The following is a 10707-nucleotide window of genomic DNA, read 5'->3' on the forward strand; positions in this document are numbered from 1 at the left end:
CCCTTTCTCCGCCAGGCAAATTAATACTCTTTTTTTTTTTTTAATACTCTTTCATTAAATGTGGAGTCGGGGGTACCTGGGTGGGTCAGTGTGTTAAGCATCTGCCCTCGGGACATGATCCCGGTCCTGGGATTGAGCCCTGCATTGGGCCTCCCTCTGTCCCTACCCCTGCTTGCGCTCTCTGTCTCTCTCATGCTCACTCTCTGTCTCTCAAATAAATACATTTAAACAAAAATCTTAAAAAACAAAAACAACAAAATGTGGGGCCGGAGGCCTCTGAGAACTATACTGGGAGAATGACTGCCACACACCAATGCCTGATGGAGACTGGACCCAACTTCCTCAAAGGCACCTGATAGCTTCCCTAGCCCACCTGATGCTAGGGAAGCTTGCTCCTCCTACCCCAGGGGAACTCCCAGAATGCCTTGCAGCTTAGGTAGTGTTAGTGATTGAGATGGACACAGAGATGAGCCACCTAGATCCCTCTTCAGTGAAGAACTAGTTACCTGAGCAGCTGGGATTGCTCTCAGGCCTTTCTGAGATTCTCTGAGCTACAGAGAGCTACCTGCAAGTCATTCTTCCTTCCTTTCTTTTTTTTTTTAAGGTTTTTTTTTTTTTTAATTTATTTATTTGTTAGAGAGAGAGAGCGAGTGAGCACAGGCAGACAGAGTGGTAGGCAGAGGCAGAGGGAGAAGCAGGCTCCCCGCCGAGCAAGGAGCCCGATGCGGGACTCGATTCCAGGACGCTGAGATCATGACCTGAGCCGAAGGCAGCTGCTTAACCAACTGAGCCACCCAGGCGTCCCTCATTCTTCCTTTCTAGGCACCTTATATCTAATGACTGGTGATGGGTGTGTAAAGGCCGAGCAGAGCAATGCTGATGGGCCATATGAACTCTCAGGCTCGCTGTGGAGTCACCTGAAGCTGTTGTTGGGTGGTGTATAACTTGACTTCTTCCTCTACCCAATTTTGCTTTTTCCTCTCTCATCAACATGTTTTGATCCCAAAGGCACTCCTTAATAAACATCTTGCAAGCAAAACTTCCTAGAGAACTTGACCCTGTGACAGTGACAAAGAGTTATTCCCAACAGAGCTTCACCCAGGGCCATCTCCCTTAGTATACCTTGGTGTGACCTGACTTAGAGTCTGGATGATGAGGTGCTGTGGGGAAGTCACTTTATAAATGTGTTTTGAGGTCTTGCAAAGTTTTATTTAGTTACTTAAAGATTTTATTTTATGTTTTTAAAGATTTTATTTATTTATTTGAGAGGGAGAGAGAGAGCACGAGCAGGTAGGATGGGTAGAGGGAGAACCAGACTCCCCACCGAGCAGGGAGTCCGATGTGGGGCTTGATCCCAGGACCCTGGGATCATGACCTGAGCTGAAGGAAGATGCTTAATGGGCTGAGCCACCCAGATGCTTAAAGATTTTATCTTTAAGTAATCTCTACATCCCGTGCGGGGTTCAAACTTATAACCCTGAGATCAAGAGTCACATAGTCCACTGACCGAGACAGCCAAGCAGGAGTCCTTGTTAAGTTTTATTTTAAAAAGCCTTTTAAAAATGTTTTGGAAGAGACATGAACCATTTGTGGACAACAGTGGTTGTCTGGTATGAGTTGAGATTCCTCACTTGTAAAATATGGATACTGTGTAACATTTGCTTTAGTAAAAGTAAATTTCCAAACATTCTCTCAGTGGACTTTCCTAAACTCCTTCCCAGTAAGGAGGAAAGGAATTACTGTCCTATTCTGCAACTCAGAAAATTGGGACTCAGAACAAGTGACTACCTTATTTAAAGGCAAACGGCCAGATAGACGCACAGAGGGAGATCCCGGAAGAGCAAAGGTCTCCTGAAGTTAAAGAAATTCAGTCTCTTTATTCTTTGTTAGAGTAATTTGATGTCAGAGACCTTTCATGGCTTGTCTAAGATCCCAGAGCTAGCTGGCTACTCAGTTTTTTAATCTATAAATTAAGGACAAAGGCATCTACTTGTGTCTGTCAGGATTGTTTTGGTTTCAAGTGACAGAAACCCAGTTAGAGTTGCCTTACACAGGGGTTTCTGGGCGGCACAGTCGGTTAAGCATCTGACTCTTGGTTCCGGCTCAGGTTGTGATCTCAGGGTTGTGGGACTGAGTCCCACATCAGGCTCCACACTTAGCACAGAGTCTGCTTGGGTTTTTCTTCCCTCTCCCTCTTCTCCTCCCCACTAAAATAAACAAATAAATCTTTTAAAAAAACTGGCTTACACAGAGAAGGGAATGTATTAGCTCAGTTAGCTGAAAACTCTGGGTGTATAAGTGACTTCAGACATCGCTGGATCTAGGTGTTCAAGCACTGGCACCAGAAATCTGTCTGTCTGTCTGTGTCTCTGTCTCTCTTGGTCTCTTGGTTCTGTTTCTCTGTTTTAGTTTTATTCACATGCTGACTTACCCTCCAATGGTGAAAATTGTTCTTTCCTGATATTCCCACAAAAATCTTGGTTTGACTTTAATACTTTGGGTTACCTGTTCATCCCTGACCTGTGGACATTGAGCTGCTGTTGAGAGGGTAACATTGCACAAACGGATGTACTAGGCAGGCAAAAACACTAGATGATACCTGGGTTAGTGCCTGGCACAAAGTTACAAGCTCTCAAAGAATGGTGGCTTTGGCAATCTTTTTTTTTTTTTTTTTTTTTTTTAAAGATTTTTTATTTATTTGTCAGAGAGAGAGAACGCGGAGCACAGGCGGACAGAGTGGCAGGCAGAGGCTGAGGGAGAAGCAGGCTCCCCGCTGAGCAAGGAGCCCGATATGGGACTCGATCCCAGGACGCTGGGATCATGACCTGAGCCGAAGGCAGCTGCTTAACCAACTGAGCCACCCAGGTGTCCCAGGCTTTGGCAATCTTAAAGGTCCCTTCTGGTTTTGAAATTCTAGGATTTTCCAACTCCATACTTTGATACAAAGCCAACTATAAATGTTGGCAGTCAAGGAAAGTGCAGGATTACAATTTGAGTTCATACAAGGTCAATTTAAAATACCATGAAATGAGCTGAGAAGGGGCCAGAAAAGGAACTCTAGAAAAGGAGCACATGCTCTCCCATAGCAGAGGGCAACTGCCTGGGCCTTGCCTCCTTTTGTAGCTGATCCAGGGGAAGGGCAATGACAGAATCAAGGTGTGGCCCTGGAAGGGGATTTCCTGAGGCTCTGGGGCTGCTACGTGCATAGATCTTTCAAAGGATCCTGCTTCTTTTAGCATCAAATGACCTGGCTGGACCAGCTCTGGGAGCTGAAGGCAGCCGAGGATGGGCTGGGGGAGTCCATTGGGCTGCAAAGACTGCCCAGTGTGGATGCTTTGGTTAGGTGGTGACCAAGCAATACCCCAGTGAAAGGCATGCGTGGTGTAAGGGTGTGTGTGGGTGGCAAGCCCAGAAGACGGAGTTGGAGCCGAGGTTCCAGCCAGGCTCTCATTCACGCGGTAAACCAGGTAAGTGGTGCCCCCTGGAGGTGCATATTGCAATAGCTCTTCTGTTTGCCCTACCTGGGCTCTGTGAGAGGGAGGGAGGCCTGTGCCTCCTCCTGACAATGGGTTCCTGACTGTTTCCAGGCTTCTCACATTAGACTCCCACTACCAAGAGTTGTTTGGCTATGTTTGCATCCTCTCTCTATGGAAAAAAAAAAAATAATTCTTTTCCCAGATGTGCTGAGTATTGTAGATGTATTGGTTGCCTAGAAGCTAGATAGTTAGGATTTCTCCTGGCAGGAAGGATTAGAGAGGCCACCTGAATGTCTGAGGTCACACAGCAGAGGAACAGTTGTATTAAAACTCAAGATCCCTGGCCATCGGTGGCCTTTCCTGGCACAGCAGAGTTCCGTGTTTCGGGAGTAGCAAATTGATGGTGGTGTTCCTGGCAGATGTGGAGATGCCCAGCAACAGAGCCAGAGGTTCAGAGTCTTGGGTCTGGGGTCTTTGGAAGGATCTGGAGGCTATAGTCCTTCCTCCAGGCCAAAAGAGTTTTTCCTTAGTCAAGAGACATAAATCAGCCATAGGAGCCTCCATCAACTTTTGATGAATTTTTCTGCCACTGCTGCTAATTTCCTGAAAGGCTTTTCTTCCACCTCCAGGCTCCCCCTCAAAAGGGTTCTTGCTCCTTAGCAGTAGGTCCATAATGCAGTGGCTCCTTGGTGAGGTCACTGGCATGCTTTTCCACCAGCACCTGTGGCCAAAAGCTGGGAAGGGATGAGTCCTGGGCCACAGCTGGAGGGGACTGGGGCTGGAGTACGGTCCTCCTGGGATTGTTCCCAGATGGTACAGATGAGGAGAACTGGGTCCAGAGAGGCAAGTGGCTTGCCTGAGGACACACATACAAGAATAGGCAAAGACAGGAATATTCAGTTTCCAAATTCGTCCGAAAAGAGGCATGTTGAATTCTGCTCTGTGACACCATCTGATCTTGAGTTCTTTCAGGCTTCAAATGAGTCTTCCTCCCCTTCCCATTTGTCCCACAGACCAATGGGCCCAAACCCATCTCCTTGTGGCCATGGAGTTATCAATGTGATTTTAGAGAGTAAGTAGTAGGTCCTGTCCTGATCAGCTTTCCATGGAGGAGATGGGGAGAGAAGAGGTTTCCCCAGCAACAGTGGGCCCTGCCTATGTCCCCACCATGGACAGCACATCCCCTTGGGGTTTTCATGGATCTGGTGGGTAGGGGCTGAGGTCCCCCAGGCCCTGGGGGTGGGGGGAAGCAGGCCCCAGCTGGGCTGGGTGGGAGACCTCTCAGCCAGAGTGCCCTAGGAGCCCTCCAGTGAATAGGGGAGAAGGAGTTGTCAGACCTGGCCTCCGCTTTTGTCTAAAACTCCTTAGAACAACAGGACATCTAGGAGTCTCTCTGAACTTCCACCTCCCCTTCCCTCATCTGTCACCTAGTCCTGTGCAACTGTTTTACGGACGTGCTTGCTGTCTCCCACGAAGGACTCATTGTTTGGTTTTGCATTGCCCTCCCTATGCCACTGCATCCAGCACTGGTCAGGAGCCTCAGCACCTTTAACCCAGCCCCTGTGGCACTGATGGGGGAAACAGAAGAATTGTGAACCTTCCTCCTGAACCCTCCCTGCCGCATCTTCTCTTCTAGAAACTTCAGCCTCATCTAGCGTGTCTTGGGCATAAGCTTACTTTGTCCCTGACAGCAGGACCCCAATGTGTCCAGCTTGGGCTGGAAAGGGCTCAGTTGGAGAAGACGAAGCCTTGAAGTGGTGGCACCTGACCGTACTGCTCCTCTTCCAGGCCGTCTTTCCTTCACCTGATGCCTCCCTGGACCTCAGAGCTTCTATAAACTTGGAATCCCGGCCAGGCCCTTGGAGCACCTCCCCTGGCAGCCTGTGGGCTCTTGGAAGGCAGGATTGATCCCTTTTGGGTCTTCTAGAGCCCAAAGGTGGCCAGTCACGGCACGGGACCCAGGGAAGGAAGTCCATGATTCATTCATCGGTGATGAACGCCTGTGGCCCTGTGCTGCCCACTCAAATTCCTGCCCACCTCCCGGCCGCGGGGGCACGAGCCAGCATGGGGGCACCAGGAGGGACCTGCTCTGCGCGCGGGCAGCCCTAGCGGGGCCTTGGAGAGCCCGAAGACAGGAGAACCACGGGACCGCAAGGGGCTTGGGCAGAACTCACCCGTTCCACGGCTGCCAGAGACCGGGGGCCGCTCCGCTCCACCTCGCCGCCTGCCGCCCGCCGCCCGCCGGCCGGGAGACCTCTGGCTGGCGCCTGGGCTCGGGCCGTCACAGGCGCAGGAGCCCTTCGGGGGAGGGAGACCCCCCTCCGCTGCCGCCCCCGACTCCCGACACTGTCCTCACGCCGCCACCGCGGCGAGTTTCAGCTCCCGGCGCCCTCGCGTCCGCCCGGGCTCTGGCCCGGAGCCAGGCGACTGGATCTATCACTGCCGCTGGCGGGAGGCGACGGCGTGTCCCACGGGGCTCCCAGGCCGCCGGCGCTGTCTGCCGGGCTGGGAGAGAGGCGGCGGCGGCGGCGCTGCGAGGGCTGCGGTCAGCCGGGGCTCCGCGGACCTGCCGCGCCTCCCGCACTAATTGGCCCTCCTCCCTGCGCCGCCTTCGCGGGTAATTGCTGCTTGGCCGGGTGGAGGTGGCAGGCGGGGTGTCGGAGGGGACGAAGGGGCGCCGCTTCCGGAGCGGGGCGTGAGGCTCAGCCCGAGCTGAGCCGCGGGGCGGGCGGGAGACGCGTGTGCGCGCTGTTCCCACGCGGGCTTTGCGCCGCTGTGCCTTCGTCCTCGCGGCCGCCCTGGCGCGCCGAGGTAAACCCAGGGAAAAGCCACCCAAGTGTCCTGGGGCCTTCACCAAGATCTGTGCACCCGTTCCCTGCGGGATGGGGCCTGGCAAAGACTTTAGGAACAACTCTGGGTGGCCGGGTGCAGCCAGGAAGCCGAGGTGGACGCAGACCAGGAGGCAGCCTTCCCCGCCTCCCTCATCCGGTGGTGCCACCCCGGGAAGAGCAGACAAGAAGAGGGGCGTCTTCTTGAGAGGACAGGGTGGGTGTGGGTCAGGGACTACGGGAGGCAGGGGGCCAGCTCACCATCCTGGCTGCCCACTGGAATTCCTCCAGGCTCCAAATCTGAGAGAAATCCCAGGGTATCCCTGGGAGTCCTTTATGAGCCTGGTATCAGCTGCAGCCTGTCCAAGCCCTGACGGAACCCTAGTTCGTCCTCAGCGGCACACCCTCCGATTTGGGAGGTAATAGCCTCGGGGCAGGTGGCTCTTTGGAGGATGTTCCTTCCCCAGACATGTGAGAGAGTCCAAGGAGGGAACCGAGGGAACCTCGGGAGCAGGCCTGGACTAACCTGCAGTCAAACCTTTGGACCTCCAGCTCAGGGTATCCTGTAGGCTCTGAAGTGAATCAAGCCCAGCTCTTCCCTGCTGAGTTGAGCACAGGTGGCCCAGGACCACCTTCCAGGGGGCTGAGCTCCTAGCTCTCACTCAGGGTCCCACTGAATGGCTGTTTGGATGACTGGTCCCTGGTTAGAGGTGGGCAGGGATGTTCTGCTGCCTATGTGTCCCCTGAGAGTAGGGGTGCCACACCTCCTCTGGGCGCCATCCTCCCTCAGGGATTGCTCCAGGTCTGGATGGAAGCGGCAGGGTGGATCAGACAGGCCTGTATCAAATTCCCACTCTGCCACTAGTCATGACCTTGAGCAAGGCCTTTTATGTCTTGTGTCTCAGTTTCCTTATCTGTAAAATAGGGGGAATAAAATGTTACCCTTGTAAAATAGGGGTAATAAAATCCGTGACAGGGTTGTTGTGAAGATAAATATTTGCTTGAAAGAGGTGTTGTCTCCCTCTTCCAACCGTTCCTTTGCTTTTGGGGCTTAGATGCTGGGGCATGGAAGATTGGGGGCTCCTGCCCCCCCCCCCTGCAGCTTCTAGTTGTCTCAGGAACTCTGGAAGCCCTAGGAATAGAGATTAAGCATAAGGGGCATAAAACCTGTGGGACACTACATAGCAGCATTGTTCATAGCAGCATTACTCACAAGGGCCAAAAGGTGGAGACAAACCACAGGTCCATCAACAGATAAATGGACAGAAAATATGGTGTGTACATAGCATGGAATATTATTCAGTCTTAAAAAGTTATGAAATTCTGATGCACACTACAACATGGGTGCATTCTGAAGACAGTATGCTCAGCAAAATAAGCCAGACACAAAAGGACAGATATTGTATGATTCCACTTCTATGATATACCTGAATAGTCACATTCACAGGATAGAAAGTAAAATAGTGGGAACCAAGGTTTGGGAATGAGAGGAAATAGGGAGTCAGTGTTTAATAGATGTAGGGTTTCAGTTTGGGATGATGAAAAAATTCTGGAGATGGATGGTGGCAGTGGTTACATAACGACATGAATGTACTTAATACCATTGAACTGGGCATTTAAATATGACTAAAAGGGCAAATTTTATGTTATATATATTTTACCAACAAAAACCAACAAAAAACTAAACTAAACCAATAAAACTTGTGGTGCAAGTTGGGGTATGCCCAGATCCAGTTGTAGCAGAGGCCAGAGTGAGGAGTCTGGCTGCAGCACCAAAATCTAAACCCATGGACAAGTGAGCATGGAGTATGGATGTCCTTGAGGGGGCACACTTGAGACAATGAAGAAAAAGCCGGATGTTTTGCAACGCAGGCAAATTGCCACAGCCCCTGTCACTGAGTGTAGCAAAGCAGACTCAGCCCAAGGAGGAGCAGGAAGAAATGTACCCTTCCTCTGAGGACTCAAATCAAGACGCCATCTGCTTCACTCAACCATTTTACAGATGGAGAAGTTCAGGTCAAGTCAACAGGTTTTGTTTGTTTGTTTGTTTTTTTAAGATTTTATTTATTTATTTGACAGAGAGAGAGAGAGATCACAAGTAGGCAGAGGCAGGCAGAGAGAGAGGGGGAAGCAGGCTCCCTGCTGAGCAGAGAGCCTGATGCGGGACTTGATTCCAGGACCCTGGGATCATGACCTGAGCTGACAGCAGGTTTTTATTGAGGACCAATCCTGTGTCCAGGCTTTGGGGGGGGGGGCTTTGGAGGGGAGGTGAGTAGGGGAGGGAGAGAAGATCCTAAACTGTCAAAGCTTCACTCCATGTAATAAGAAACCTGCCCAAGGCCTCAGGCCGATGTGATGTGAACAGGCACAAGGCTGAGCAGGATGAATGGTAAATGACAAGCTGGGTTCAATGCTAGGGGCAGTGGCCGTCTGGGTGGATGTCCCAAAAGAAGTGGCTTCAAGTCGACCTCAAAGGGGGGGAGGATTTGGAGAAGGAAGAGTAGGGTTTGCCCTGAGGCTGGGTAGCGGGGCACAGCATAGCAGTAAAAGGATCTGGCCTAACCTGATGGCATCAGTGAGACTTGGGGCAACATGGGATGTCAGGCTGAAGAGGGGAGTGCAGGGCCCCAAACAACAGGCTAAGGCTCTAGCTCTGGCCTGGAGGTAGGAGGGAGCCTCTGCAGGGCTTACGTTGGGGAAGGCAGGTCGCTTGTTTCAGATGAGTCCATGGCCAGTCTCCCCAAGGCTTGGGTGGTGGGACAATCCCTCAGACTCCCTCCCTGCATACCACCCTCAGAAATGCCTCTGTTTCTCAGGTCTGCCATGCTGGTGCAGTCTCACTTGTCTTCACCATGCTTCCTTCTCTTACCCTTCCCTGATTCACCTTCCCTTTGGAAGTTGGGGTCCGAGAAGTCTTTACAGAGATGATATTTAGACCTTAAAAAAAAAAAAAAAAAGAGTATGTGGTGGCAAAGGGCTTCCAAGCAGAGGGAACAGTATGTGCAAAGGGTTGGAGGTATGAAAGACAAGGGCTTTTGGAGGAAGCACAATTGTAAGGTTACAGAGAAACATGCGGGTGTGTGAAGGGGATGGATGTGGAGAGAAGATGTCATAGTAAAGATTTTGAAGATTTTCATGCCAAGAGGCTAATGGTTTGGGACTTTAGTCTGGGGGCAGAGAGAAGCCATGAGGAGTTTTAAGCAGGTGAGTGACTTGGTCTGATGGTATTTCAGAAAGATCCCTTGAGTGTCATATGAGAGATGGATAGGAAGGAGAGAGAATGTGGAGATAGTCACAAGACTAGCCAAAGCTCAGCCCACATGTCACCTCTGCCAGGAAGCTGCTCCTGCCCATCCAGGCTTAGTCAGACACCTCCTCTGTGCTCTCAAAGCACCTTCTGCTCCCCCCAGTACAGCAACTTACTGTTTTTGTTATAACATTAACAAGCCGCTGGAGGATGTGTGTCATGTCTGCAAGATTGTTGAATTTCAGCTCCCAGTGTAGGGCTGGGCAAAAACCAGAGCATTATGAATACGTGAGTGAATGAAGAGTGTGGTCATGTGACAGAGAAAAACATTCTAGGGACATTTAAGACCTGGTGACTGGGGAAGAAGGGGCGGTCTGCTTGGGCTGATCATGCATTTCCTTTGGGACACACAGGGACAAATACCTGAGCAGCTGGTCAGTGGGTCCAGCACTGAGCAGGAGGACTGCCCAGCCGTGTCAGGGGAACAGACTCAGACTGTATGGGCAAACTTGGCCCAGTATTCCATCATGTGGCGACTCAGCACCTTTTCCTCATCTGTGGAATGTCTGGGGGCCAGAATAAGATGTGACATTTGGAAGACAACGTGGGATGCTAACATCCCACCCTGCTCCTTCCACTATTGCTTCCATACCAAAAGGCTTTCATTTCGGGGAACATTCTAGATTAGGAACTGCCTTAAGGTCGGTCAATGGAAAGGTGGTGTCCCTCACCCCACACTATCCACCCAGCCCTAGGGGACTTTCCTATCAGCTCTGCCCACTCATCTACCCAGTTGCCCCATCCTGCCCATCTGGCCTCCTGCATCCCTCTGCAGCGACCTTCCACATTCCATTCTTCCTGCTTCTGTTTCATCTCATCATCTCCTCCGGGATAATCAGGGTTCGGAGCCCCGACGGTCTGGTTGCTCAGGGGATCCTGTCTGGTTCTGCCTGGCCCCGCCTCGCCTCTCCTCGCCGCGAGGAGGCGAGTGACACCGGGTCTTGGGACCATACTTCTTTCCCTAGAGTTAGGTCTCTCTCCATTGGAGCATCCTGTGAAGTTAGGCGCCGCCCAAGCACGCACCCTTCACAGCCACGCCCCCACGGCCCCCTCCCCTATCCTTCCATCCCGCCCGCACCTCCTCCTCTCCGAGCCC

Source organism: Martes martes, assembly GCF_963455335.1.
Source record: "Martes martes genome assembly, chromosome: 17".
In the NCBI taxonomy this organism is placed as follows: domain Eukaryota; kingdom Metazoa; phylum Chordata; class Mammalia; order Carnivora; family Mustelidae; genus Martes; species Martes martes.